The 24,530-nt window shown below is 41.9% G+C and overlaps 3 long non-coding RNA genes across 16 annotated transcripts; 1 reads left to right on the top strand and 2 right to left on the bottom strand.

Moving 5' to 3' along the window:
- Positions 1-3,209: 3,209 nt before the first annotated feature.
- Positions 3,210-8,025, bottom strand: LOC112432855 (uncharacterized). The gene is made up of 7 exons (XR_013093987.1): positions 6,968-8,025; positions 5,344-5,475; positions 5,127-5,226; positions 4,949-5,008; positions 4,768-4,858; positions 4,444-4,601; positions 3,210-3,784 (listed from the first exon to the last, which is right to left on the bottom strand). It is a non-coding gene; the product is annotated as an uncharacterized LOC112432855 (long non-coding RNA).
- A 4,541-nt stretch (positions 8,026-12,566) lies between these two features.
- LOC112431016 (uncharacterized) lies at positions 12,567-14,559 on the top strand. Of its 2 annotated transcripts, none has more exons than XR_003022293.2 (3): positions 12,567-13,199; positions 13,925-14,082; positions 14,502-14,559. It is a non-coding gene; the product is annotated as an uncharacterized LOC112431016 (long non-coding RNA). The 2 variants fall into 2 exon arrangements; XR_003022294.2 differs by having other exon boundaries at positions 14,505-14,545.
- Positions 14,560-17,999: 3,440 nt separating this feature from the next.
- Positions 18,000-23,873, bottom strand: LOC112431022 (uncharacterized). 13 transcript variants are annotated; one of them, XR_013093982.1, is made up of 8 exons: positions 22,901-23,873; positions 22,529-22,608; positions 21,738-21,798; positions 19,951-20,709; positions 19,339-19,464; positions 19,131-19,181; positions 18,737-18,858; positions 18,000-18,594 (listed from the first exon to the last, which is right to left on the bottom strand). It is a non-coding gene; the product is annotated as an uncharacterized LOC112431022 (long non-coding RNA). The 13 variants fall into 13 exon arrangements; XR_013093983.1 differs by lacking the exon at positions 21,738-21,798 and having other exon boundaries at positions 19,951-20,704; positions 22,901-23,461; XR_013093981.1 differs by lacking the exon at positions 21,738-21,798 and having other exon boundaries at positions 22,901-23,460.
- Positions 23,874-24,530: the final 657 nt, after the last annotated feature.

Raw genomic sequence — 24,530 nt, 5'->3', positions numbered from 1 at the left:
GCCCGGGATAGGGTTACCGGGGCCCCGCCCTGGAGCCAGGCCCGGGGAGGGTGCCCGAGGGCGAGCGTCTGGTGGCCGGGCCTTAGTCCATGGGGCCCGGCCGGGCACAGCCCGAAGAGGAGACATGGGCCCATCCTCCCGCAGGCCCACCACCCGCAGGAGGCGCCATAGGGGTCGGGTGCATTGTGAGCCGGGTGGCGGCCAGGAGCGGAGGCCCTGGCGGACCGACCCCCGGCTGCCAAGACTGGCAATAGGGACATGGAATGTCACCTCTCTGGTGGGGAAGGAGCCTGAGTTGGTGCGTGAGGTTGAGAGGTACCGGCTAGATATAGTTGGGCTCACCTCTACGCATTGTCTGGGCTCTGGAACCAGTCTCCTGGAGAGGGGCTGGACTCTGTCTCAGTCTGGAGTTGCCCCTGGTGAGAGGCGGCGGGCTGGGGTGGGTATTCTTATATCCCCTCGGCTTGCTGCCGGTACGTTGGGGTTTTTCCCGGTGGACGAGAGGGTTTGTTCCCTGCGCCTTAGGGTCGGGGAACGGGTCCTGACTGTCATCTGCGCTTATGCGCCGAGTGGCAGTTCGGAGTACCCAGCCTTCTTAGAGTCCCTGGGGGGGGTGCTGGAAGGTGCTCCACCTGGAGACTCTGTTGTCCTGCTGGGAGACTTCAATGCTCACGTGGGTAACGACAGCGAGACCTGGAGGGGCGTGATTGGGAGGAACGGCCTCCCTGATCTGAACCCGAGCGGTGCTTTGTTATTGGACTTCTGTGCTAATCACAGTTTGGCCATAACGAACACCCTGTTCGAACATAAGAGTGTCCATAAGTGCACGTGGCACCAGGATGCTCTAGGCCGTAGGTCGATGATCGATTTTGTAATCGTATCACCAGACCTGCGACCATATGTTCTGGACACTCGGGTAAAGAGAGGGGCTGAGCTGTCAACTGATCACCACCTGGTGGTGAGTTGGATCAGGTGGCGGGGGAGGACGCTGGACAGACCTGGTGCACCTAAACGCGTAGTGAGGGTGTGCTGGGAACGTCTAGCAGAGGCCCCAGTCCGCGAGATCTTCAACGCACACCTCCGGCAGAGCTTCAACAGCATTCCGAGGGAGACTGGGGACATTGAGTCCGAATGGACCATGTTCAGCGTCTCCATTGCCGAAGCTGCTGCATTGAGCTGCGGCCGCAAGGTGGTTGGTGCCTGCCGTGGTGGTAATCCCCGAACCAAATGGTGGACACCAGAGGTGAAGGGAGCCACCAGGCTGAAGAAGGAGGCCTATCGGGCTTGGTTAGCCTGTGGGACTCCGGAGGCAGCCGACAGGTATCGACAGGCCAAGCGGAATGCGGCTCGGGCAGTGGCTGAAGCAAAAACTCGGGTGTGGGAGGAGTTCGGAGAGGCCATGGAAAAAGACTTTCGGACTGCCTCGAAGAGATTCTGGCAAACCGTCAGGCGTCTCAGGAGGGGAAAGCGGTGCTCTACCTGCACTGTGTATAGTGCTGGCGGAGCGCTGTTGACGTCGACTGAGAAAATTGTCGGGCAGTGGAAGGAATACTTCGAGGACCTCCTTAATCCCACTGACACGTCTTCCGGGGAGGAAGCAGAGTCTGGGGATGAGGGGTGTGACCCACCGATTTCCGGGGGCGAGGTCACTGAGGCAGTTAAACAACTCCTTGGTGGCAGAGCCCCTGGTGTCGATGAGGTCCGCCCCGAGTTCCTGAAGGCTCTGGACGTTGTAGGGCTGTCTTGGTTGACACGTCTCTGCAATGTTGCGTGGAGATCAGGGGCAGTACCTGTGGACTGGCAGACCGGGGTGGTGGTCCCCATCTTCAAGAAGGGGGACCGGAGGGTGTGTTCCAACTACAGGGGGATCACACTCCTCAGCCTCCCCGGGAAAGTCTATGCCAGGGTGCTGGAGAGGAGGGTTCGTCCGCTAGTCGAACCTCGGATACAGGAGGAACAATGCGGTTTTCGTCCTGGTCGCGGAACACTGGACCAGCTCTTTGTCCTCTCGAGGATACTTGAGGGTGCATGGGAGTTTGCCCAACCAGTCTACATGTGTTTTGTGGACCTGGAGAAGGCATTCGACCGTGTCCCTCGGGGCGTCCTGTGGGAGGTGTTGCGCGAGTATGGGGTGTCTGGCCCATTGCTACGGGCCATTCAATCCCTATACAACCGTTGCAAGAGCTTGGTTCGCATTGCCGGCAATAAGTCGGACTCGTTCCCGGTGGGTGATGGGCTCCGCCAAGGCTGCCCTTTGTCTCCGGTTCTGTTCATAATTTTTATGGACAGGATTTCTAGGCGCAGCCAAGTGGCGGAGGGCTTTCGCTTTGGTGGCCTCAGAATCTCATCTCTGATTTTTGCGGATGATGTGGTTCTGTTGGCTTCATCGGGTGAGGGCCTCCAGCTCGCACTGGAGCGGTTCGCAGCCGAGTGTAACGCAGCGGGAATGAGGATCAGCACCTCCAAATCTGAGGCCATGGTTCTCAGCCGGAAAAGGGTGGAGTGCCCACTCCGGGTCGGGGATGAGTTCCTGCCCCAAGTGGAGGAGTTCAAGTATCTCGGGGTCTTGTTCGCGAGTGATGGGAGAAGGGAGCTGGAGATCGACAGACGGATTGGGGCTGCGGCTGCAGTAATGCGGACGCTGCACCGGTCAGTCGTGGTGAAGAGGGAGCTGAGTGTAAAAGCGAAGCTCTCAATTTACCGGTCGATCTACGTCCCTACCCTCACCTATGGCCACGAGCTGTGGGTAGTGACCGAAAGAACGAGATCGCGGATACAAGCGGCGGAAATGAGCTTCCTCCGAAGGGTGGCTGGCCTCTCCCTTAGAGATAGGGTGAGAAGTTCGGCCATCCGGGAGGGGCTTAGAGTAGAGCAGCTGCTGCTCCACATCGAAAGGAGCCAGCTGAGGTGGTTCGGGCATCTGGTAAGGATGCCCCCTGGGCGCCTCCTGGGCGAGGTGTTCCAGGCATGTCCCACCGGGAGGAGGCCCCGGGGCAGACCCAGGACACGCTGGAGAGATTATATCTCTCGGCTGGCCTGGGAACGCCTTGGTATTCCCCCGGACAAGCTGGAGGAGGTGGCCGGGGAGAGGGAGGTCTGGACCTCTTTGCTTAGGCTGCTACCCCCGCGACCCGACCTCGGATAAGCGGATGAAGATGGATGGATGGATGGAGGATAGACCCTATTATTGTAAATAACTGTAAAAATAACAGAAATATGTTAAACCTTATTAAAACCTTTGACAGTAAAAAACACAGTGAAATTGTATAACAAATTACAGCATTTTATTTTGACCAGATACATTTTACGGTAAATTCCTGGCAACCACAGCTGCCGGTATTTTACCGCTAAAAATACAGTACAATATGAGGAACATAAATGGTTTACCGTACATTTTACATTTGCAACCGCTAAATATAGAAAAATCTAAAGATGCTCATATACAACCAAGGTAGAGAATATTACTGATAAACAATGAGAAAATTTGACATACCATTTGAAAACAGACTAAACATATTATTTTCTCTATTCCTACAAAACAGCATAGATCTTGAGAATACAGCATGTGTCCATATATATGGCTGGTAATCCATGGAGGAATGAATAAACATGAAACAAAATATTACCTGCCCCTGACCTATCAACAGTAATGAGTCACTGGGTCCTGCCTTGGTGAAGGAAAGGACTCGGTGGAGTTTCTAATGCGCATGGTGTTGAAGATACAAGCTCTGCAGGAGTACTTCAATGTCCATCAGGAGTTCACTTTGGACTGGCAGGATCCCCTCTGCAGCAAAAAAAATGGACAAAGTTTGATCAGTGCTTGAGCAAAATGCACAGAAATGAACAAAACGTGCTGCCAAAACCAGATCTAATGATAAATGATTTCTTAAGTGTAAAATATACAGTTCTTAAAGGATAGCTATTGTCAAAATGCAACCTGGGCTGTTTTTTTCAGTTTTTTTTTTTTACTGTAAACGAGACAAACATATATCTAAAAGCATAATTACGACAAACAAGCCGTTTTTGAGATTGACCGTGATTTTGTTTTGTGGTCAATAGCCAGTGAATGGGAATACTAGGGGGCCGGGGCATAAATTTGAGCACATCAAAATCGATACAGTAAAAAAAACAAAACAAAAAAAACAGCCCAGGTTGCGTTTTGGCAATAGTTATACTTTAAATCTACTTATGTAAAAGTTATACATAGACAACGCAGCCCTAATCACAATCATAATTTGTTGGAAAACGTATTTAAGTTTCGTATTGATTTATCATAGAACTTGAAGTTAATGGCTGAATGCATGGTGATGAGACCTATCATTCAATCTACATTTTATAGCGTATGAAACTGCTCACCTGGACATGAACCTGAGCTCGGCTGATTAAGATTAGTGTCTCCTGTCCATCTTTCTTTAGCAAAACTTGAATAATACCACTGCTTACCTCTTATTGAATCTTTGGGTGCAGACTTAATTGAAGAGCCTCGTATAAACAGGCAGGGTGTGATGTTTAGGGAAACCAAAGAATACAGCCGCCATCATTTCTGCCAGAAGACTCATTGGGTGCAACGAAGCTTTCATTGTGGACTGGCTAGATACCTTCTGCATTCAGAAGGAAAACAAGAAGGGCATACACCATAAACAATAATAACTGACAAAAATAATGAGACAAGAAATTAAAGTAACAAAATAAGTGCAAATCAAGTTTCCCTGTGTTGCAGTGTAGCTGAATGTTTTTCAACAATTTGATTTACGGTAAAACACATACCAAATATTTACAGCCAAGGTTTGTTTCAATCTTCAGCATTTTTTTCCTGCCATTGTCTTGAAACTGTTTCATCTGTCTCTCTCATTTGATGCTGTTTACAAAAACAAAACAGCAATATTGTAAAGGGAAAAAGGAAAATTAATTTAATGGAAAAAAAAAAGATTATGACCTGAAATCTCACCATTTCCTGAGAGTCACAGGTCCTTTGAGTATCCTTATGGTTTCTGCTCAAATTCAGTGTCTGAAAAGGGCAGGAACAAAACAAACCTTTTTAATCATAATAAAGACAAAATAAGATTTAGAGACAGACGACAAAGAAATGTGTAAAATATCTTCTTGAATCTGTTTACTTTACTAACCTTGAAAGAGACTCTTGGGTCTTAGCTGTGCCACCACCCTTAAACCTTAAAACAGATGGAGATGATATGCTGGCCTGGCTTGAAATTTCCATATTTGGTGCTGTAAAACAATATCACAAACAATAGATTAATTGTACTTTTTGGACCTTGGCCAAAGCATAATAGAAAAAACAGAAAGTCCTTCATGGCTATTGTGCAATGAAATCATAATACTTACTGGTTTGTTTCTCAGATGTCTCCACTCCTAATGATTGTAGTGCCTCCAGTACAATTTCAAGGATTGAGGCAGACAGGTCCGGCAGCACCTTAGTAATGGAACTCCTTATGCTGCCCCCCATTTCCAAGATGTCTGATAAAAGAATGTGAATAAAGGTCAATTTACACCAAGTGGTACCTTTGGTCTTAAAATATGAAGCTGATCTTGCTTGATACTACACTTTTATACAGTGTTTCGTAAGTACCAAACTAACAGCACCATTATTGTGACAGCACACTGTGTTTCAGTGGAACCATTTGGTACCCATACTTCATGTAAGATGTTAATGGATAGAAATCAATTAAGTCAATGGGTTTTGACCAAAAAAATCATTTTATTTAAAACAGCTTACTATCACTTATGTCACACAGAACATCAGCAGGAGGCTCAGTAGAGGGCTCTTCTGATTTCTGCCACAGATCAGACTCTAGCAGACATCTCAAAGTCTCTCTTAAAGGCACATAATAGGCAAACCTATCTTTTCTGTTTTCATCTCTCCCTAAAAATATTTTCTTTGGTTCCGCATAGTTGAAGGCTTTTTTAAAGATCTGAGCTCTGGAGTGCACTGTCCTCAATGGCCCGGTATGACATGCAGAAAAAAGATCATAGCTTTTGACAGACTCACAGACTTTGTTGATGTCCTCCTCTGATAATGATGTGTCATCTTTTAACAGTGATGCAAGTTTACCCAAACTGTATGTCTGTCCCAACTCATGCATGTTCTGCATTTCCTCTACAATGTTCTGTATGGTTGAAGCAGGCAGTAGAAACTGACCCTGCAATTTTAAGTAGAATAGTGAAACGTTTCTCAGAAAAAGATCACAGAATTCAGGGGGCATTTCCATGTTATCTTCATGTGTAATAGACTGTGCAGCAGGCTCGGAAATCAAGGGTACAAAGTCATCTGATGTGGTTGGAACAGATGATGATTGACATGCAGACTCTCTATATAAATCACCAATGCTGCTGTCTGAAAACTGTGTTTACGTGACATGTGAGCAGTAAAAGATGATTTAACTCTAAAGGTATTTGTGCATCCTCTTACTGGACAAGTGACCACGTGTCCTTCCACAATATGGCTCTTCAGATGAGCTATTAACTCTTTAGAGTTCTGACACTGACGTTCACACATCGCCATTGCACATGTAAACAAAGAAACCACCACCACACCAGTGACATGGGTGGGGGCAGAGTGTCTTCGGTAAAAATGAGCCTTAAACGCGCCATACCTGGTGTATGTCTGCTTGCAGCCTGCTTCAATACACCGAAAGAAACAACGTGGCTCATTCCGATGCAGTTTACAATGAAGCACGTAGCCCCTTGATGACTGAACTACCTTACCACAGAAATTACACGTTAACATAACTCCATGTACTTTGGTAATTCCTCCCTAGCGAATTAAGCACGCCATATACAGAAACTAATCCAGAGCAATGCTTCCCTCGCAACAGTAATGCTAACTCAACTCACAAATGCTAACTAAATTCACAACCTCACTCATAAAAAACGAACTGCTAAAATTATCTATAAACGCTGGGCTGGTGGATTTTTATAACAGAGATAACTTGAAGTTGCATGTACTCACCTCACCTCGAACTAATTGTAAGCTGCCAGGATGTCTACAAATTCCGAAGATGCTGTGGTCCAAGCAGCAATAAATGGCGCTAATATACGAGTTCAAAACTGTGTCCGTTAGCGAAGCCAACTTGAGTCTCCTGCATGAAAAAAAGAGCGGTTGGCACACAGCTCAGCAGCGCGCCGCGCTATTGGTCATTTTCAGGTGACGTCATCCCGCAATGTAACGTCGCTCTTTGTTTCTTTAGGAGGTTCGAATTTGATCAGAAGTCACGTCTGCAGACCGCTGCAGCCACGTCTTGCCTTGCTTCCCCCTTTTTTGGTGAAATGGTTCGCTCATACTGCACAATGTTGCTACCAGATTTTTTTTCTCTGCAATTCGAACGTAAAACGTCTGTACACAGTTTACCAGCAGTTTAGCTACCAATCAACAGCGATCACACAAATTCAAAATTTAAGGCCGACCCACTTAAGGTGGTCTGATAATATGGCGTGAAACACAACAACATAAAGTTGTTTTAAAATAATAATTAAAAAAGATTATTGAAATCAATTTTATTCACAACCATAAACTTTATTTTTAACATCTTCTTTTGCTGTTGATTTTTTTATCAGAAGGTTAACAATGATATACTGCAGGCCTAACTTTTAATCTGTATATCAGTATCTGAATTTTAAAATAAAAAAATACTATCAGTTTTATTGTCTTTCACTGCTGATATTTGCTTTTTTTTTAATGGTATGTACTGGTTGTATTATTACGGTGGACCCTATTTTTTAACATCTTGTTTCTGTAAAAATGAATGTTTTTGTTTGCTTAAAAATCTACAGCTTTATACTGTGAATTCCAATGTGCACAACCCCAAAAGATGTAGTTTTACTCAAATAATACCGTAAAATCTAAGTTTTTCAGACATTTTCAACATTACAATATGTAATTGTAAAATGTATGCATATTTATTTGTTTTCACAGAAAATATTTATAATTTCAACATTTTATTACAGTAAAAAACAAAGTTTTATCCAGTCTCACAATTAACGGTTATTCAATCTATTTAATACAGTAAAAGGAAGTTTTTGATTTTACGCTCCATTACCGTTGGAATTTGACGGTGTTTTGCTGTATATTTTACTGACTTTTTTTACAGTGTAGTTGAGATTTTGTCCTGACATCTCTCTACAACATCAATTATTGTATTTTCCTCTTGTGCTGTTAGAAACATTTAATTAGGATTTTTCTTCTATTTGTTCCTCTGCTCTTTCTCAAAGCAGTAATTTTATCAGCTAGGTCTCATCTGAAACTTACAAAGAATTTATTAAAATCATCATTCACATTTCTTTAGGTCTGCACTTTATAAATTCTCTGTACAGGATATATTTCTTTTTACTGGCGTTTTGCAATATCTTTGGGATCCATGGACTATCTATATAATCCATTTTTTTGTTTTTGTTTTTGTTTGATGATGTAGAAGAATTTGTTCAAAACAGGTACCAGAAAAAACCAATGAAAAAAAATAGCAGGAATCCAAAATTGTCTGAACACAATTACTAAGAAACATAAATGTAAGCAAACAGACAAAGGCCTGACTGGGGCCCAGGCTTAAATACACACAGCAGGGTGACTGGGGCACAATGGAGATGCGTGAGATACACAATTGAAACTAATCAGGGAAAAGAAGATAGTGGAAGTGAAACTAAACACAACACAAACGAGATAAGAAACCATCAAAATAAAACCAGAAATAACTAAATCATAAGAACAACTTGCACAGACTTAGACTTTATGAGATATGGGAGAAACAGGATAAGCGGAAATATAACTCACAAAATCAAAAGTGCCAGGATCATGATATTTCTCTAGGGCTGGAACACATACTGTGTCATTTTGCATGCCACCATTCTCACCTGTTTGTAGATTGTTTTGTTGTCCTGCTTTTCCTTCCTGTAATTACTGTAATTACCTCAAGGTGGTGTCGGACAGGCGGATGCTGTCCAAGATAAAGACAATGTTGGATAACACCTCCCACCCACTCCATGACATGCTGGTCAGTCACAGGAGCACGTTCAGTGAGAGACTGAGATTACCGAAAAGCACCACTGAACGACACAGGAAACCTTTCCTGTCTGTGGCCATCTCCCTGTACAACACATCCACTTAACACACTGGTTACCAGTGTTGGGACTAACGCGATATTAAGTAACGCATTACAGTAACTACGTTATTATTGTGGTAACGAGCACGGTAACTAGTTATTATGCCAAAACCGGGAACGCGTTACTCGTTACTGGGATTTAGATAGGCTCGTTATTCGTTACTTCGTGTGGTGGCTATCGCGGAGCTTCCACAGATTCAATAACATTAGCAAGTGGTGGAAGCCAGCAGGTGGATGAAGGAAAAGGGAGGCAAGAGGAGAGACCCGAAGCGGCCGCTGGTCTGAGAGTGTCAGGTGAACTGAACTTCAGGTAAGAAGTTATAACCTGCAGTCCATCTGGGTCAGATATGAACCAAGTTTAGGTGGAGTTTATTTTCGTTATGCTAACTTTTTCGTACTGCGTGCTAGCTAGCATGACGGAGTTTCTATACAGCTGGGTGGTGCTATGATGTTACTGATGTTGAACTTTATTTTGTTCATAAGGTTAATTATTAGAGTTGCCAAGCGTCCCGCAAAAAACGGAATTGTCTCGTATTCAGAGAAAATATTACGCGTTTCGTATTGTGGTGAAAAGGAACACAGTTTGTCCCAGACTTCAGCTACAATGAAAAAGACTTTTGTTTTTTTCAATAGGAAGAGGGCCATGTGACACATCACACTTATTGGTAATGTCACAAGAAAAACAATAGTGTGCTTGGTTTCACGTGTTAACGTGTTAACCTCTTCGACATGTCAATGGCTGTGAACAAAGAGAAACTTGTAAATAACTCATGAAAGAATAAAGTTACGTTGAAACCAAGCACACCATTGTTTTTCTTGTGACATTACCAATAAGTTTGATGTGTCACATGGCCCTCTTCCTATTGAAAAAACAAAAGTTGTATCCAAGATGGCCGACTTCTAAATGGCCACCATGGTCACCACCCATCTTGAGGAGTTTGCCCCCTCACATATACTAATGTGCCACAAACAGGACTTTAATATCACCAACCGTTCACATTTATTACGGTGTATCCATATAAATGGCCCACCCTGTACTTGACTCAGAGTAGTTGAGACTGAATCATCCTCTAAGACTGAGTATCACTGTCCAAAGTTTCACATCAGTTAAAGACGTTATACAATGTTAGAATCTGGATCGTCAGAAAACCTGAAAACTTTATACAAAAACAAGAACTGAACATGAACTTGAAGCACAGTCACACATAAGAAAACTTTCTTGTGTACTGCTCCAATCTGCATCTGTGAGGCTCATTTAAAACCTCTGATTTCCATATTGATCTAGGGCATGCTGAGGCCCGAACAGAACTGGGTAACCCAGATAGAGCAGCTATGGCATGCTTAAAGGAGAGCTGAGAAGGTCCTGTCAGAGGGGCCAAGCTGAACCCCATTCCCCCAGGACCAACATCCAGCTCAGCCTCCCCTCTGTGACCTGGCAGGAAAGTTAATGTCCAAATTCAGCTAACATAAACCTCAAAACAAACATGATACTCCACACAGACACACCGATTACCTGGATTAAGACTGTTTAATGTGCTGATTAATATATGAGTGTCTTTTGGATCAATGAAAACTAAACACAATTTCTGCATGTTATTTTCTAATCTGAGAGTGCTCAGGAGGAACAACCTGGAGGAGAGGCTGCTGGTGACATTTTACAGAGCCACCATAGAGAGCATCCTAACGTACGGCATAACAACATGGTATGCAGGGTGCTCAGCTGCAGACAGGAAAGTACTGCAGAGGGTCATCAACACAGCCCAGAAGATCACTGGCTGCTCTCTGCCCAGCCTGGAGGTCACTGCAAACTCTCGGTACCTCAGCAGAGCTGGCAATATCATCAAGGACCACTCTCACCCCAGCAACCAACTGTTTAAACTATTACCGTCAGGCCGACGGTACAGGTCACATAAAACCAGGACAAACAGATTCAGGGATAGCTTCTTTCCCAGAGCTATCACCGTAGTAAATAAGCACAAAAACAATTGAACCTATTCCATACCGTCACTGTCATTATATTATGCTGCTATTCATACTGTCATTATATTAATGTTGCTATCCTGTATATATTGTACATACTATTGTTTGAGTACTTACGATTGTTTTTTTTTGTACTTTTTATATTTTACATTTATATTTATTATTGAAACTTGCACCAAGGGAGTGGCACTCCAATTTCGTTGTACTCTGTACAATGACAATAAAGGCTATTCTATTCTATTCTATTCTATTCTATTCTAATTCATTAACTTGTCAAAACCCTGAAATGTTTCTTTTAAAACAAGAATTTGAGGCCTAGTATTACCAGACAGAAAACGTCATCATGTGTAACAAAGGGTGAGCAGCAGCACAGGATTATGGTTTACTTAAATCTTTGTGGAGAAACGTCTGCTTTCTCAGAGCATCACTGAATTTAACATTTCTGCAGAAGAGTGGAGGGAAAGTGTTTTTAAGCTTCTGATCATCAGTTTGTATTAAAAGATGTGTGTGGAGGCCTTTTTTGGTTCGGTGCCAGTAGAGCGGGGGGAAGTGATGGACTGGTCTCAATTAGGTTCTCATTCTGCTGATCAGAGTGCTCCTTACATTGACGAGCTGAAAAGAAGGCACCTCGGGAAGAGTTGTGTTTCTGCCTGAACAGCAGAGGAGTTAAATGGCCACAGAGGGCCGAGCGTCTGCAGCTTTTTAATCCAGCCGAGCCCTCAGTGGCTGCACGCCCGCACTGATGAGTCTGCTAACCTCAAAGTAAGTAAGTAAGTAAAATTTTTATTTATATAGCACCTTTCTAGACAGAGAATCACAAAGTGCTGCACATAGAATAACAAGTTCTAAAACATAAAACAAACAACATAAGCAGGCAAAAATTAACCAAAAGAAATACTAAAAAGGTGAGTTTTGAGATGTTTTTTAGAAGTGACTACTGAGGTGCAGAGGGATAGACTTCTACAGTCTAGGGGCCACAGTGGCAAAAACTCTATCAACCTTAGTTCTCATCTTAGTGTGCTGTATAGCAAGCAGGCCCTAATCAGATGAGTTCACCTGCTAGGGCAACACGTTCTCACTCCCAACTCGTCAAACGTGTGACGCATGGTCAGGCTCCCTCTGCTGCACTTATGGACGCGCAGGGTACCCCTCTCGCGTCGGGAATTGACGTGAAGGGTCCTCCGATTGAAGAGATTGCCGGGAAGTGCCTGTTGTCGGTATATTTAGACATTTTCCAAATCACATTGTAGTGACGTATACAGAACACAATAAATTATATAATGTAAACAACTACCTGAAAAACAGGTAGAACGATACTTTTGTATGGTTTATTGCATTTACGGAGGGAGTGATGTATGCTGGGTAATGGCACCGCTAGCGACTGGGTGACTTTATTCACCCGCTTCGGCTGTTATCAGTCCATACATTAGCGTTATTAGCACAAACCAGTCCCATAGATATGGGCCATCTCCTGAGAGTCAGCTAGAAACTTACAGTGACGTGGACATCATGCAAAGACTGCCAGACTCTGTAATACTGCAAATGATCAGTGACTCAGGTTAACACTAAACTTTAAACGGCACCTCTGTGTCTCTGTGTGCTGAACATCTAGGATTGAGTCAGGCTGCATTGACTGTGGGACTTTAATGTGTTAAAAGCAGGTTGAAGACGGCTCAGAAACATTTGAAGATTAAAATTTAGCATTATGGCTGCTGGTGGTTTGTAAAGCCTCTACTCAGCTGTATTTTTGTTACTAATTTATGTTTGTTGTTGTTTAACACAGATTTCAGAAGAGCAAATATGCTTAATAGTTTAACTAGATTTCATTTGTCAGTGTGGGACTGCTGAGTCACCTGAAGAACTCATTTCATTCATTCTCCACATGATGTTCATTTACAGAAATGTTTCACAGGAACTGATTCCTCCCAAAGGTTGAACTAGTGTGTTTCCATAGATTACCTCTGTATGAATGTACTTCTTAAATGAAGGCAAGTGTTTGTCCTGTTTTGTTCCTCAGGTACAGTACGTGATATCAAGGGCAGGCGGTCAACACTGGGGGAAGACAAGAAGCAGACGTACTTCCAAGAGGGAGCTGCAGTGAGGTCAGAGGTCAGAATCTGAAACAGCTCAGGTTTATATTTTAGAGGTTACAAAAAATCAAAATGTATTTATAAAGAAACCTTTAAATAATAGTCATAATTATGATTATTATAAGAAATATCAAACATTTAAGTGGATTTTCTGTTACACATATTGTGTTAGCCCTGCAATAAACTGGCAGCCTGTCTTTGTCCTGTATCAGCTGGGATAGGCTTCATCCTCCTGCAACCCTGAATTGGATACATTGTATTCCAATTATGTAATCTGATCATTTACAAACTCAAGGTTTATAATCAAAATGTAAGTAATAATTATAAAATGGGAAAGCAGAAATAAGTGTGACATGAATGTAAATGTGTGAGCTGACATAGAGGACAGCTACATGTAGTCTGAAAAACCTTTGTTGTCAAGTTTGCTGGTATATCAGCACGAGATCTTCTTACATAGAAGAGACATTAAAGTCTCTAACTCAGTGAAGCATTATTGGTCCCGTCTGTTTGGATAAATATAGTAAGTTGATGTATGTCCATTTATTGACACATTTTCTTAAGTGCTTATCCAGCTCAGGATCACAGTGGAGCTGCAGCTGGATATGTTCACTAAATAAACCTTACAAAAGTTAACAATAAACCTGCATCCATGTACGTTGTTGTCCACAGGATGAGAAAATCAAACTGGAAGACTGTGGAACATGTTAATAAATGTTTGTGTGTTTATGCCTGTGTCTTTCACAGGAGGCGCTGGAAGGTTTCCCTAATAGTTCCTGGTGAATCAAAGCAGAACCATAAAGGTTGCTGGATTGCATGATGGCCTTACCCCTGAGCAGTCATCCTGTTACAGGAGGAACCAGTTAGAAGCTGTTTTCAAAGTAGCTGAGCAGATTTCATCTCAAGTAAGCAATTAAGTGTTTGTTCGTTTGTTCTGCCACTTAAAGAGCATTTAAGGACGTCTTTCGAGTGTCCAGTTGAATTAATTCTACTGGCTCTCATGGTCATTTGTGATTATAGACATATTTTTCATGTTCATCCAGCTATTTAGTAAATTCTATCTATTTAGTAATATCCGTCAGCTATAAAATGTAATATAAATATAAAAATATCTAAATATCTCCTGTCCTTTATGTTTTAATGATGTAAGTCTGTTTACATTAGCATTCCTCACATATCAATGAGATGCTGTACAGTACAATCCTGCTGACACAGCAGAGGGATAACGACGGCTATTCAACATCGTTACACGACACATTCGAGCTGCATGACGCAGACAAAGTGACTAAATCATCTTTTTTGTGGTTTATTGTCTTCAAACCAGCAGACAAAGCTGATGGCAGAAGATGTCGGAGAAGAACTTCAGGCCGTGTACTGAAAAGGTATTTTTTTCTTGTTATCAAAAGACATTTGGAGTGGCAGCTTCTACAAGTGGTTGTGCTAAAGTAAAGCTTACAGTCTAAGAAACCACAGTGTTGATATTCAGCACAAAGAGAAAAGCTCACTTGTTTGAATTAATTTACAATCATAGTTTTATAAATTCTGACTGTAAAGAGCTTTTACAGCTTTGATATTGTTTGACACTCGATATCAGGTGATGGGTTTAATTTAAAGGTTTCTGTGTCCCAATGAGCCATTCACACTGATCAGTGTCAGTTTAACTGTAACACATTCATTATTTAGATTCAACAAAGAAATAACTGAATGTAAAAAAATGGCAGCCCTCAGGCAGGTTTATAGAGATATATGCATGCATTATGAAATTTATGTATCCCAGATAATTGTTATACATCTAGTCATGGCAGACCTACCTCTTCCTCCCAAGTTAACTGCAACCCAAAAGAACTAGTGGGGCTATTTACACACTCACAACCAGTGTGGGGTAAAAAGAGCCACCAAAAAGCTGTCAGCCACAGATGTGCTAGAAGAGTTAGAAACTCTACTTATGGAGAAACTTTCTAAGTCTAACAGGGGACAGGTACTCCTGCCCAAATAACATGATATAACCCCACATACAGCCCAGCCATAAAGTGAACCAAGTCATTTAGTTAAAGACAGCATGGGACCAAATGCATGTAACCAGCCTGCATCAACCTGACATTTCTTCCTCCTGAATTAAATGAATGAATGGATGAAAGTTAAATGACTACAAACCTAAAGCCACTAGTTCCCACACTGGAGCTCCCTGACACTGTGTGTTAACCGTATTTAGCTTGTATCAACAGTTGTAACAGGCTAAGCCACCTGAGACACTGCATTGAATTTGTTCCTGTCTTAATGATTTCAGCTGACTGGTTTCAGCTCAGATGTTCTGCTTTTTCCTTTCAGTAGATCAAAGCAGCTCGTGCTGCTTCTGCTTCCAATTTAGAAGAAGAAGAAGAAGAAGGCGAAGGCTTCAGCGAAGTGGCGTTCATGGTCTCAGTGAACAGTCACGGTCACACACTGCATGTGGTTTTAAAAGCAACATGTCTGTTCACCACAACAATGGAGATGTGCAATATTAGTGCAGCTACGGTTTGTTTTTGAACATCAGTTCTGTTTTCTACTTTGATCACTTAGACCAAAAAAGTGTTGTTTTCAGATTCTTTCTTTTAAATCTATAAAGCACCTGTTCATTTTTTTATTACAATTAGTTTCACATGAATGTTAGTGTTTCCTTTATGATCTTTTAATGCTTACACTACACTGTACACGTCTACATTAGAGACATTTCTGTTGACTCAGAGTTGTGAAATGTTCTTTTGTTTGATGCACAATATGAAGTTCATAGTTTTCTTACAAATAAAACTCTAATGACAAACATGAACAGCTGTGCTTATTTCTGAGACATGAGTTTTTGATTGTGTTCATATTTAGACAGTGTGCATCTGTCTGCTGAAACTGTAATGGTGAACCTGAGGTGATGGTCAACAGAAGGCAAATATAAAACAATATTGAAGTAATGTCTTTACCCTCTGCAGCGTGTGGACGCTGTGCACACAATCACCTTATTCACTGTAGTAAACGTGCACCGCTAGCTCACATGACTGACTGTCTCCATGGTTACATCGTATATTATTAGCTATGCAAACAGCTTCCAAAGATACCACCATAGCTCTCTGCAGCTGTAACACTTAAACACTTTGCAAATCATTTCATGTTTTTGATAGTTATGAAGACAGAATATGTTTTTAAGGTCATGCTAGGCGGTTGCTGTGGTGGTTGCTGTGGACTTGGCTGGACCGCGTCCGATTCCTGTTATTAGCTGTCCGCCGCAGGAAGGCTGCGTTCCATTTACAAGTAGTGACAGTCTGCCGCAACTCGAACTCAAACCCCGCTTTGTTCTTTAATTATAGGCCTTTTATAGCCGTTCATGACACGCACACACACACATAAAGCACTTTGCCTCACCATGAGAATGCAACTTTACCTAACCTAACCTTAAAGTATCTGATATAGGATAGAAAAATGAAGCAACCAGAGATTTAATGATGAAGACTCTGGGTTCTGTAGTTCACGTTTTACAGTCCTGAATGACTCTTTGCATATGATTTATTGAAGAGGACTTTAGAATGCACTTTACATTTAGACTGTTGCTGTTTCATTTTTTACATTGTTGCCGTGTTATGTCATGAATAAGGTTCACCTGCTGGGGGTTTGATGGATCAGCTGGACAATACAGTCAAAGACAGACTTCATTCATCATATGCAAGAATCCTAGTTGGATTTTTGTTGTCACTCGTGTTTTTGAACCAAATATTGAAAACAATTCTGACAGACTGGATACCTGGTCAGGTGTACATTACCTTGTACTCAAGCATCCCAGGACAGAGCCCTGCCCCACCATGAGCCTGGGTGGATACGTGGTTATAATATAAAAGGACCGATACTGAATATGAATATTTCATGAAAATTGAATTATAATACGAATTAGTAATAAGGGTTTCTCTGCGCCCTTATCTACCCCATACTCAAAGAGCTGCGGGCAGAGAGGGTGACAGGCGAGGATGGCACTGAAGAGAACATGCTCGGTTTCTGGAGTCTCCTGGTCCTGTCAGTATTAGTAGGATGCATCTGCTGTGTCTTCTCGTGGATGCTCACCTACCTTGACTCGTTCCAGCCTGGTATGGATTTCCCAACACTGCAGACAGTGGCCCACGTCAGAGACGTTTAATATTGATTACATATGTCTGAATTGCTAACCCTAACCCTAGCTCAACAGACCACAGTGCCCTGGACTGTCAGTATTATTACATGCTGTGAACATAAGTAGCTTTGATCACAGTTTGTTGTAAAAGAGAAGGAATATTGGAAAAAAGATCAACATTGTGATATTATTTCTTCCAAACTGACCAGAAACATGCTTGTCAGACTCTCACAGCAAAGGATCAGACTCACTGTGCATGACGGCTCAGGCCAATGATGTCTGTTAGATTGTCAGTTGTTTAGTGCTTCTGTACAGTTAGGGTCACCGTCTCTATTTCAGAATAATTAATATGCGGAAAACACTAAAAGTTGATTGTCTTCCAATATTCTAGCATAATTAAAAAACTTTGACTTTAAGTACATATTATTAGTCCTAATGCCAGCATGATTCTTCATAACTCCTGCTTTGAAATACTGAACTTTAAAATTTACCTGATGAAAGATCATTTACAGTGGCACTCTGTCAGGATCATTCTGACTGTAAGATCACTGTATTAATCTGAATCCTTCTGAAATGTGCTGTGAATGAATGCTGATGCAACTCACTGTGGGAAAGCTGTTAATAAAAGGAATCTGTGACACATGCAACACATTCACAGAGGAAGAGGACACAAAGGGAGGACATGCAGAGGCTGTGTTGAAGTCAGAAATCCAAATCTTTATTAAAAAACAGGCGGCGGTTACAAACAGGAAGACAAGCAGTCCATCAAACAGTCTACAGGGTCAAACATACAGAGAATTCAAACAGCAGTAAAAAATAACTGGACACTGAAAAACATAAAGCAATGTGTGACGCAATAGAAGGAAGCAGCGCAGTATATTCACTGAATTATCATCAATTACAAAAGAGAAAAAGGACGATTTCTAAGGATCATTTTCTTAAATGCAGTTAGAGTGTGGCTGGTAAAGATGGAAACATACAGAATGTAAACTGTGTGAGTTTGTGAACTTTGTTAGTAACAAATGAGGTAAAAAAAAACAAAACAGACAAAACACAGAAAGAGGCTCTCAGTATTCATTAATAATTAGAAAGAAAAATTCTGGTCGTGGATTTTTACAGTCTTAGTTCCGCTCGCTGTCATCATTATAATCATCATGATCAATGGCGAGGTCCTGAGGTGGGTGGGGCTGTCTCTGGTGATGTCACCATGAAGGAACAGCATCTGGCACGTGTTGGTGAAACATCCCAGTACACTGGTGTAGTTTCCTCTCCAGCTGTTTGACATGTGACACTTGAACATTAAGGGGAAGAAGAAGAAACAGTGTTAGGTCAGGTGACCACTTGGTTTCTAAAGTAACTGACAGGAAGTAACCAGGCCGTTAGAAATGGATGGCATGTGTTTAGAGTTACTGTAGTTGGGTAACTCTACTTACCAAAAGCAGCAGCACACAGATGAAGGATCAGATGCTGAATGTTGCAGGAACATGCTCATGTGTGGTGGTCATTCAGTGCTGCTCCGGCAGGTTAGACAGTCCAAGACTGATATGCTGCCCATCTGAGAGTTTGAAAACACACATGCAAAGATTTATTTTGTATTACAGTCAAAGTTGGATGTTCATTTTTGTCCTTTAAAAATGTTTGTGTATTTGAAAGCACTAACATTTAAGGATGACTCTAATCGTCTCTCTCTAAGAGTGTCTCCTTTAAAGGGGAGACAAGTGTATCCACTGATCCACGTCACTTTACCTGGATAATGACTCCTCCCCCCTCACTCAGAAACACTCCTAATATAACCAAGCAAATAAATAATATTGAAGATTTACTTACATCATTACAAAAACAGCAAAAACATCTCCCTTTGATTCCATTTCTCCATTCCTGCTGAACATCAGGCAACAAATATCTCAATAAATCACAGTAAAATGTAAAGCACATGTTTTCTCTGCTTTGTCTAACCTCTGCAGAGCCTCTGTCAAGAAAAACATAACTGTAAGCATAAAACAAATATACATTCATAACACGTCACTGGACAAACCTCGGTCAGTTGATTTCCTCTGTGCAGTGCAGACGAGCATCAGTCAGCGAGTGACTCTGCTGGTTCTTCTGAGGAAACACCACCGTCTCTCCACACCGTCACCATCTGTGAGCACAAACTGCTGCTCTGCCAGCATGTAGGAATCACATATCACACACACAAGGGTGAAGAAACATCAGAGCTCAACTTTGGATACTTTAGATCTAAACAGATCAAAGCAACTCTTAGTTTCAACAATCAGTGAAAAGACAAACAATGATACCAAACTGATTCTGTATGAATACAATATGGTATTTTCAATACAGCTGTCAAATTAATTTATTAAAACTAATACAGATATATGTATATTTCTTTTGATAAATTAGTTTGCTAAATTATAAGAATATATTTTTATTTTTTTTTCATTTAACAATTGCAACTGAAAGAAATTAAATATTGAACAAAAATATATTGTCACATTCTGAGCATGCTCAGCACGCTGACAGACTTGAAGTTGCTACAGATTTTAAGAAGTGATAATTATAGGGAAGAAACTTCTCTTTTTCATCCGTTTAATCAAACATTTGATGCCTCAGCTGTCTCAGTCTATAGCGTTCTGCAACTACAACTAACCTGAAGCTTGGATTTGGCTGCAGGTGCCCCTGTACATCCTTCTCAGCAGCACACATGTGGGTACCATTTAATCACACTTCTTCCTGAGCTTTGCTTCATCACAAGACCAAAGGTGGCATCCTGTGTCACAGTCTTATCATCATCCAGAAGAAACATTTGAAGAAACATCATGGAAAAGAAACATTTACGCGCCTCCTGGTTTTGTTTTCTGATCCTGCAAAAAGACTGAGGACAACAAAGCCCAGAGAACACGAGATACACAACATCCAACATTCAGACTCAACAGCCTCCATAAATGAAGAGCACCAGGTTGGTTCAGTTATAGTAGATATGAGCATACTTCACATTACTGGGTATGAATAATAATGAGGAGGCAAACTTTGAAGATGCAGAGCATGATGTCCCATCGTCAGACTGTAAACAAACATCCACCAGGCTTCTTTGTTGCCAAAATTGATGATTCTCCCATCAGGGATCAGTAGAGTGTAGAAGCAGCAGTCACTGAAATATTACCGTTTCAGATAAGAAATCTAGCACATAAAAGCCAGGGTGGGAGGGATCTCTGCAAACTGACTTACCTCTGCAAGTGTGAAGCTCAACAAAAATCTGACTCTCCAGTCACAGACAAACAAAAAACTCCAGCTGGGAGATAGAAAACGCTGTCTGGGTCTTGCTGGATGTTGCTGGTCAGAGTCCCACATTAGCAGAGCGCTTCTTGGTCCCACTGACCCATGTGGACAGCGACTGTGGAGAACTGTTCTGGAAAACAGAGAAGAGAATTAAAATGACAAAAAGCCAAACAGGATTTCCACAAAGACTATCTTGGAATCAGCAATCAAAAAAATCACTGGTTCATATTTCAATTAAATATGACCAGGTTCCTCAAATGTACGCAGTTCAGATCTGATTTAATTTAATTTCCTTCACACAGCACATTCGTCCAGGCTGACAGGTAAACATAGAATTAATCTCAGGTAACATGACTCATAGTAGAGATTCAGTAAGAAAGATTGCAGGCTCTAATATTATTACCACACAATCCAAGGACACACCGACAGCTCAGATTTGTAGAACTATTTAAACAAATGTCTTCTGAATATTCAATTCAGGTTCACAGTGGGAGGGGGGGGGGGGGTCGTGGAATTTTTGAAATAAAGTCTGCAACACAGAAAGAGCTGTGATCAAGCTATTTATTACTGCGCCAACACACATCAAACATCACAGTTCAGTCATGTCAGCGCTGCCACAGAAGTTGTGCTCCTCCTCCTTTATGCATTCCAAGGAAGAGGGAGGAAGTTACAAACTGATCCTACCACACTTCAACGGATCAATGGTTAAGCTGTTTTGTGCCCTTGGCCTTATCAGCACCTGTAAAGGGAGTTGTTTTCTCAAACTGCTGACGCTGAAGTAAGTTCATCTAGTTTTAGAAACTTTCACTGAACAGTCTATAACAGTGTCACAACTAAGCATATGCATAAGCACTTAAATACTTAAAATGAGAATAACAGAAAATTTCTATTACAGAGGCTAGAGCCTGTCCCAGTAGTCACAGGTAGAGCACACCTGGACAGGTCACCAGTCTGTCAGAGGACTAACACAGAGACAGACATCAGAGTAACAAATCTATTTAAAATTAATGTAAGTTTGCTGCAGCTGTATGTATGAACATGTGTTTCTGTGCTCACAGTCCACCTCTCAGGAACCTGCAGTTCATTTTTAGTCAACTTTAAACAGACCTCACAAAAGGCTGATGTGGCTGGATCAGTAGTCTGATTTGAGTACGATACCTTTGGCCAGGGATTAATCTGGTGCATCGCTTCACTGCAGTCTTACGTATTTTCCCCACACCTGAATAAAAAATACTGATATATACAAATAACAGCTTCAGCTGATGCAGCCTGACTCAATCCTAGATGTTCAGCACACAGAGACACAGAGGTGCCGTTTAAAGTTTAGTGTTAACCTGAGTCACTGATCATTTGCAGTATTACAGAGTCTGGCAGTCTTTGCATGATGTCCACGTCACTGTAAGTTTCTAGCTGACTCTCAGGTGTGACAGGTGTGCCAGCAGGAAAGAGTAATAATAACCTGCATCCTGAGGTTTGTCATGCAGGATTAAAGGAGCCAGGCTTTGTTCACACAGCTAGGATTGTATTTTACACTGACCCTGGGTCAGTATAAGTATCATACAGTTTAAACGAAGCACTGAAACTTGCACATATTTATTATAGATGCACTGAAGCTAACCGAGATATTTGCTGTCAATCTGTGGCTGCGATTAAACACTTTACTGAAAACTTTATTAACTAGTAACTTCATCAGTCATGACAGAAGCTAATATTTCTGTGCTAACATCGTTTAACCAGTAACAGCTTTCCTCCAATATAAGCTAACGTTTACACCGTAACTTTAAGCTAGCACCATAAAGACGGTAAAACACGTAATAACATCTACAAATGCATCTTAAAGCTGTTATATTAGCACTCGGTGTATTACTAACATAACCACATTAACATTACTGACACTCGCTGACTTTTAATAGTCATTCTATAAATGCTGTCCGTTTAAATGGTCTTACCTGTACACACTGCATATCCACCGGATTCCAGCCAGAGTGGATTCTGGAGTCTTCCCACGCTCCTGTTAGTGATCCTCCATCTGGATGGATGAGAACAACCTTCTGAACAATCTAGCAGGAGATGGCCCATATCTATGGGACTGGTTTGTGCTAATAACGCTAATGTATGGACTGATAACAGCCGAAGCGGGTGAATAAAGTCACCCAGTCGCTAGCTGTGCCATTACCCAGCATACATCACTCCCTCCGTAAATGCAATAAACCATACAAAAGTATCGTTCTACCTGTTTTTCAGGTAGTTGTTTACATTATATAATTTATTGTGTTCTGTATACGTCACTACAATGTGATTTGGAAAATGTCTAAATATACCGACAACAGGCACTTCCCGGCAATCTCTTCAATCGGAGGACCCTTCACGTCAATTCCCGACGCGAGAGGGGTACCCTGCGCGTCCATAAGTGCAGCAGAGGGAGCCTGACCATGCGTCACACGTTTGACGAGTTGGGAGTGAGAACGTGTTGGCTAGGGACATAAGGCTGTAGAAGATCAGAGATGTAAGCTGGCGCCAGTCCATGCAAAGCTCTAAAATTCAAAACTAGGATTTTAAAATGGACTCTGAATTCAAAGCCAGTATAACTGAAATAGCAATGTGAATAGCATGTGAATATTTAGAGAATTTGGTCAGAAGCCTAGCTGCAGCATTTTGCACAACTTGCAGACGTTCCAGGGAGCCTTTGCTTAGACACATAAACAATGAGTTGCAGTAGTCCAAGTGTGCAGATATAAATGTTCAGAGTGAGACACAATAGGGCTTAACTTAACAACATTTCTTAAATGATAAAAGCAAGGCCGAACCAGAGATTTGACATGACCGTCCAATGTGAGAGTCCAGTCAAAAGTGACACCTAAATTCCTGATAGAGGATTTAACATAAACCGAAAGAGGACCAAGGGCTTTCATTATCTGAAGAAAAAATCTGTCAGGAGCGCATACAAGGACTTCAGTTTTCCCCTCATTAAGTTGTAGGAAGTTAACAGCTATCCAACGTTTGATTGAATCTAAGCAATCATTCACAAGCTGGAGCGCAGATAAATCTCTGGGCTTGAAATAAATGTATAACTGAATGGCATCAGCATAACAGTGATAGAAAATATCCTTGAAGGGGCTCATTATATGTTGGAGGGGAAGAAGATAAAAACATTAAAGGCACCGAAACTTAACCTTGAGGGACACTCTAAGTAAGGGAGGTAGAGGATGGTCTGAAATAAGAGACCTCCACAGAAAAACATTGATGATGTAAATATGAGGAGAACCACTCTAAGGCAGTTGGAGATACACCAACCCATCACTTCCCCCCGCTGTACTGGCACCGAACCAAAAAAGGCCTCCACACACATTTGCCTTTCAAGGAGAATGTGGTGGTCAACTGTTTCAAAAGGTCCAACATAAGCAGAACAGAACATTTTCCTTCATCATTACTCATCAAAAGTAATCCAAAAAGTACTGTGACAGTGCTGTGACAGTGCTGGGACACGCTGGCGGTTTATTGGAGAAAAAGCAACAGCACACTTTCTAAGACTGAAATCAATTATATTTATTTTTGTCAACAATGAGAAAAAGTTCTCATTCATTATGTGGAGAATTAAAATGTTTAGTTTTGTTCCAAACTTGAGTTCATATTTGATAGTAATCACATCTGAGAAGCTGGAATGGGTGCAGACACACAGCTTGGCAGGTCCTGTGCTTTTGCAAAAAAAAAAAAACACCTAAAAAACAATCTAAAAACCCCTGAATCTTGACATCAACTTGTCTTTTTGTTTTTATACATTTTTATCTTCTGTGGAGTTCGACATGTCCAAGAAAGATGGATAACTATACCATTTTCCCAGCCAAATGGAGTCAACATCTTTTGTTCACAACATTCTTGGATTTTGGTCATGCTAGACCACCCACAGGTAAACATGAACAATTAAATACACCACAATTGTCCCTGGAGATT

The sequence above is a fragment of the Maylandia zebra genome, linkage group LG17 (assembly GCF_041146795.1).
Source record: "Maylandia zebra isolate NMK-2024a linkage group LG17, Mzebra_GT3a, whole genome shotgun sequence".
NCBI lineage: Eukaryota > Metazoa > Chordata > Actinopteri > Cichliformes > Cichlidae > Maylandia > Maylandia zebra.
The sequence above is the reverse complement of the archived record's forward strand: the minus strand, read 5'-3'. Positions and strand labels throughout refer to the sequence as shown.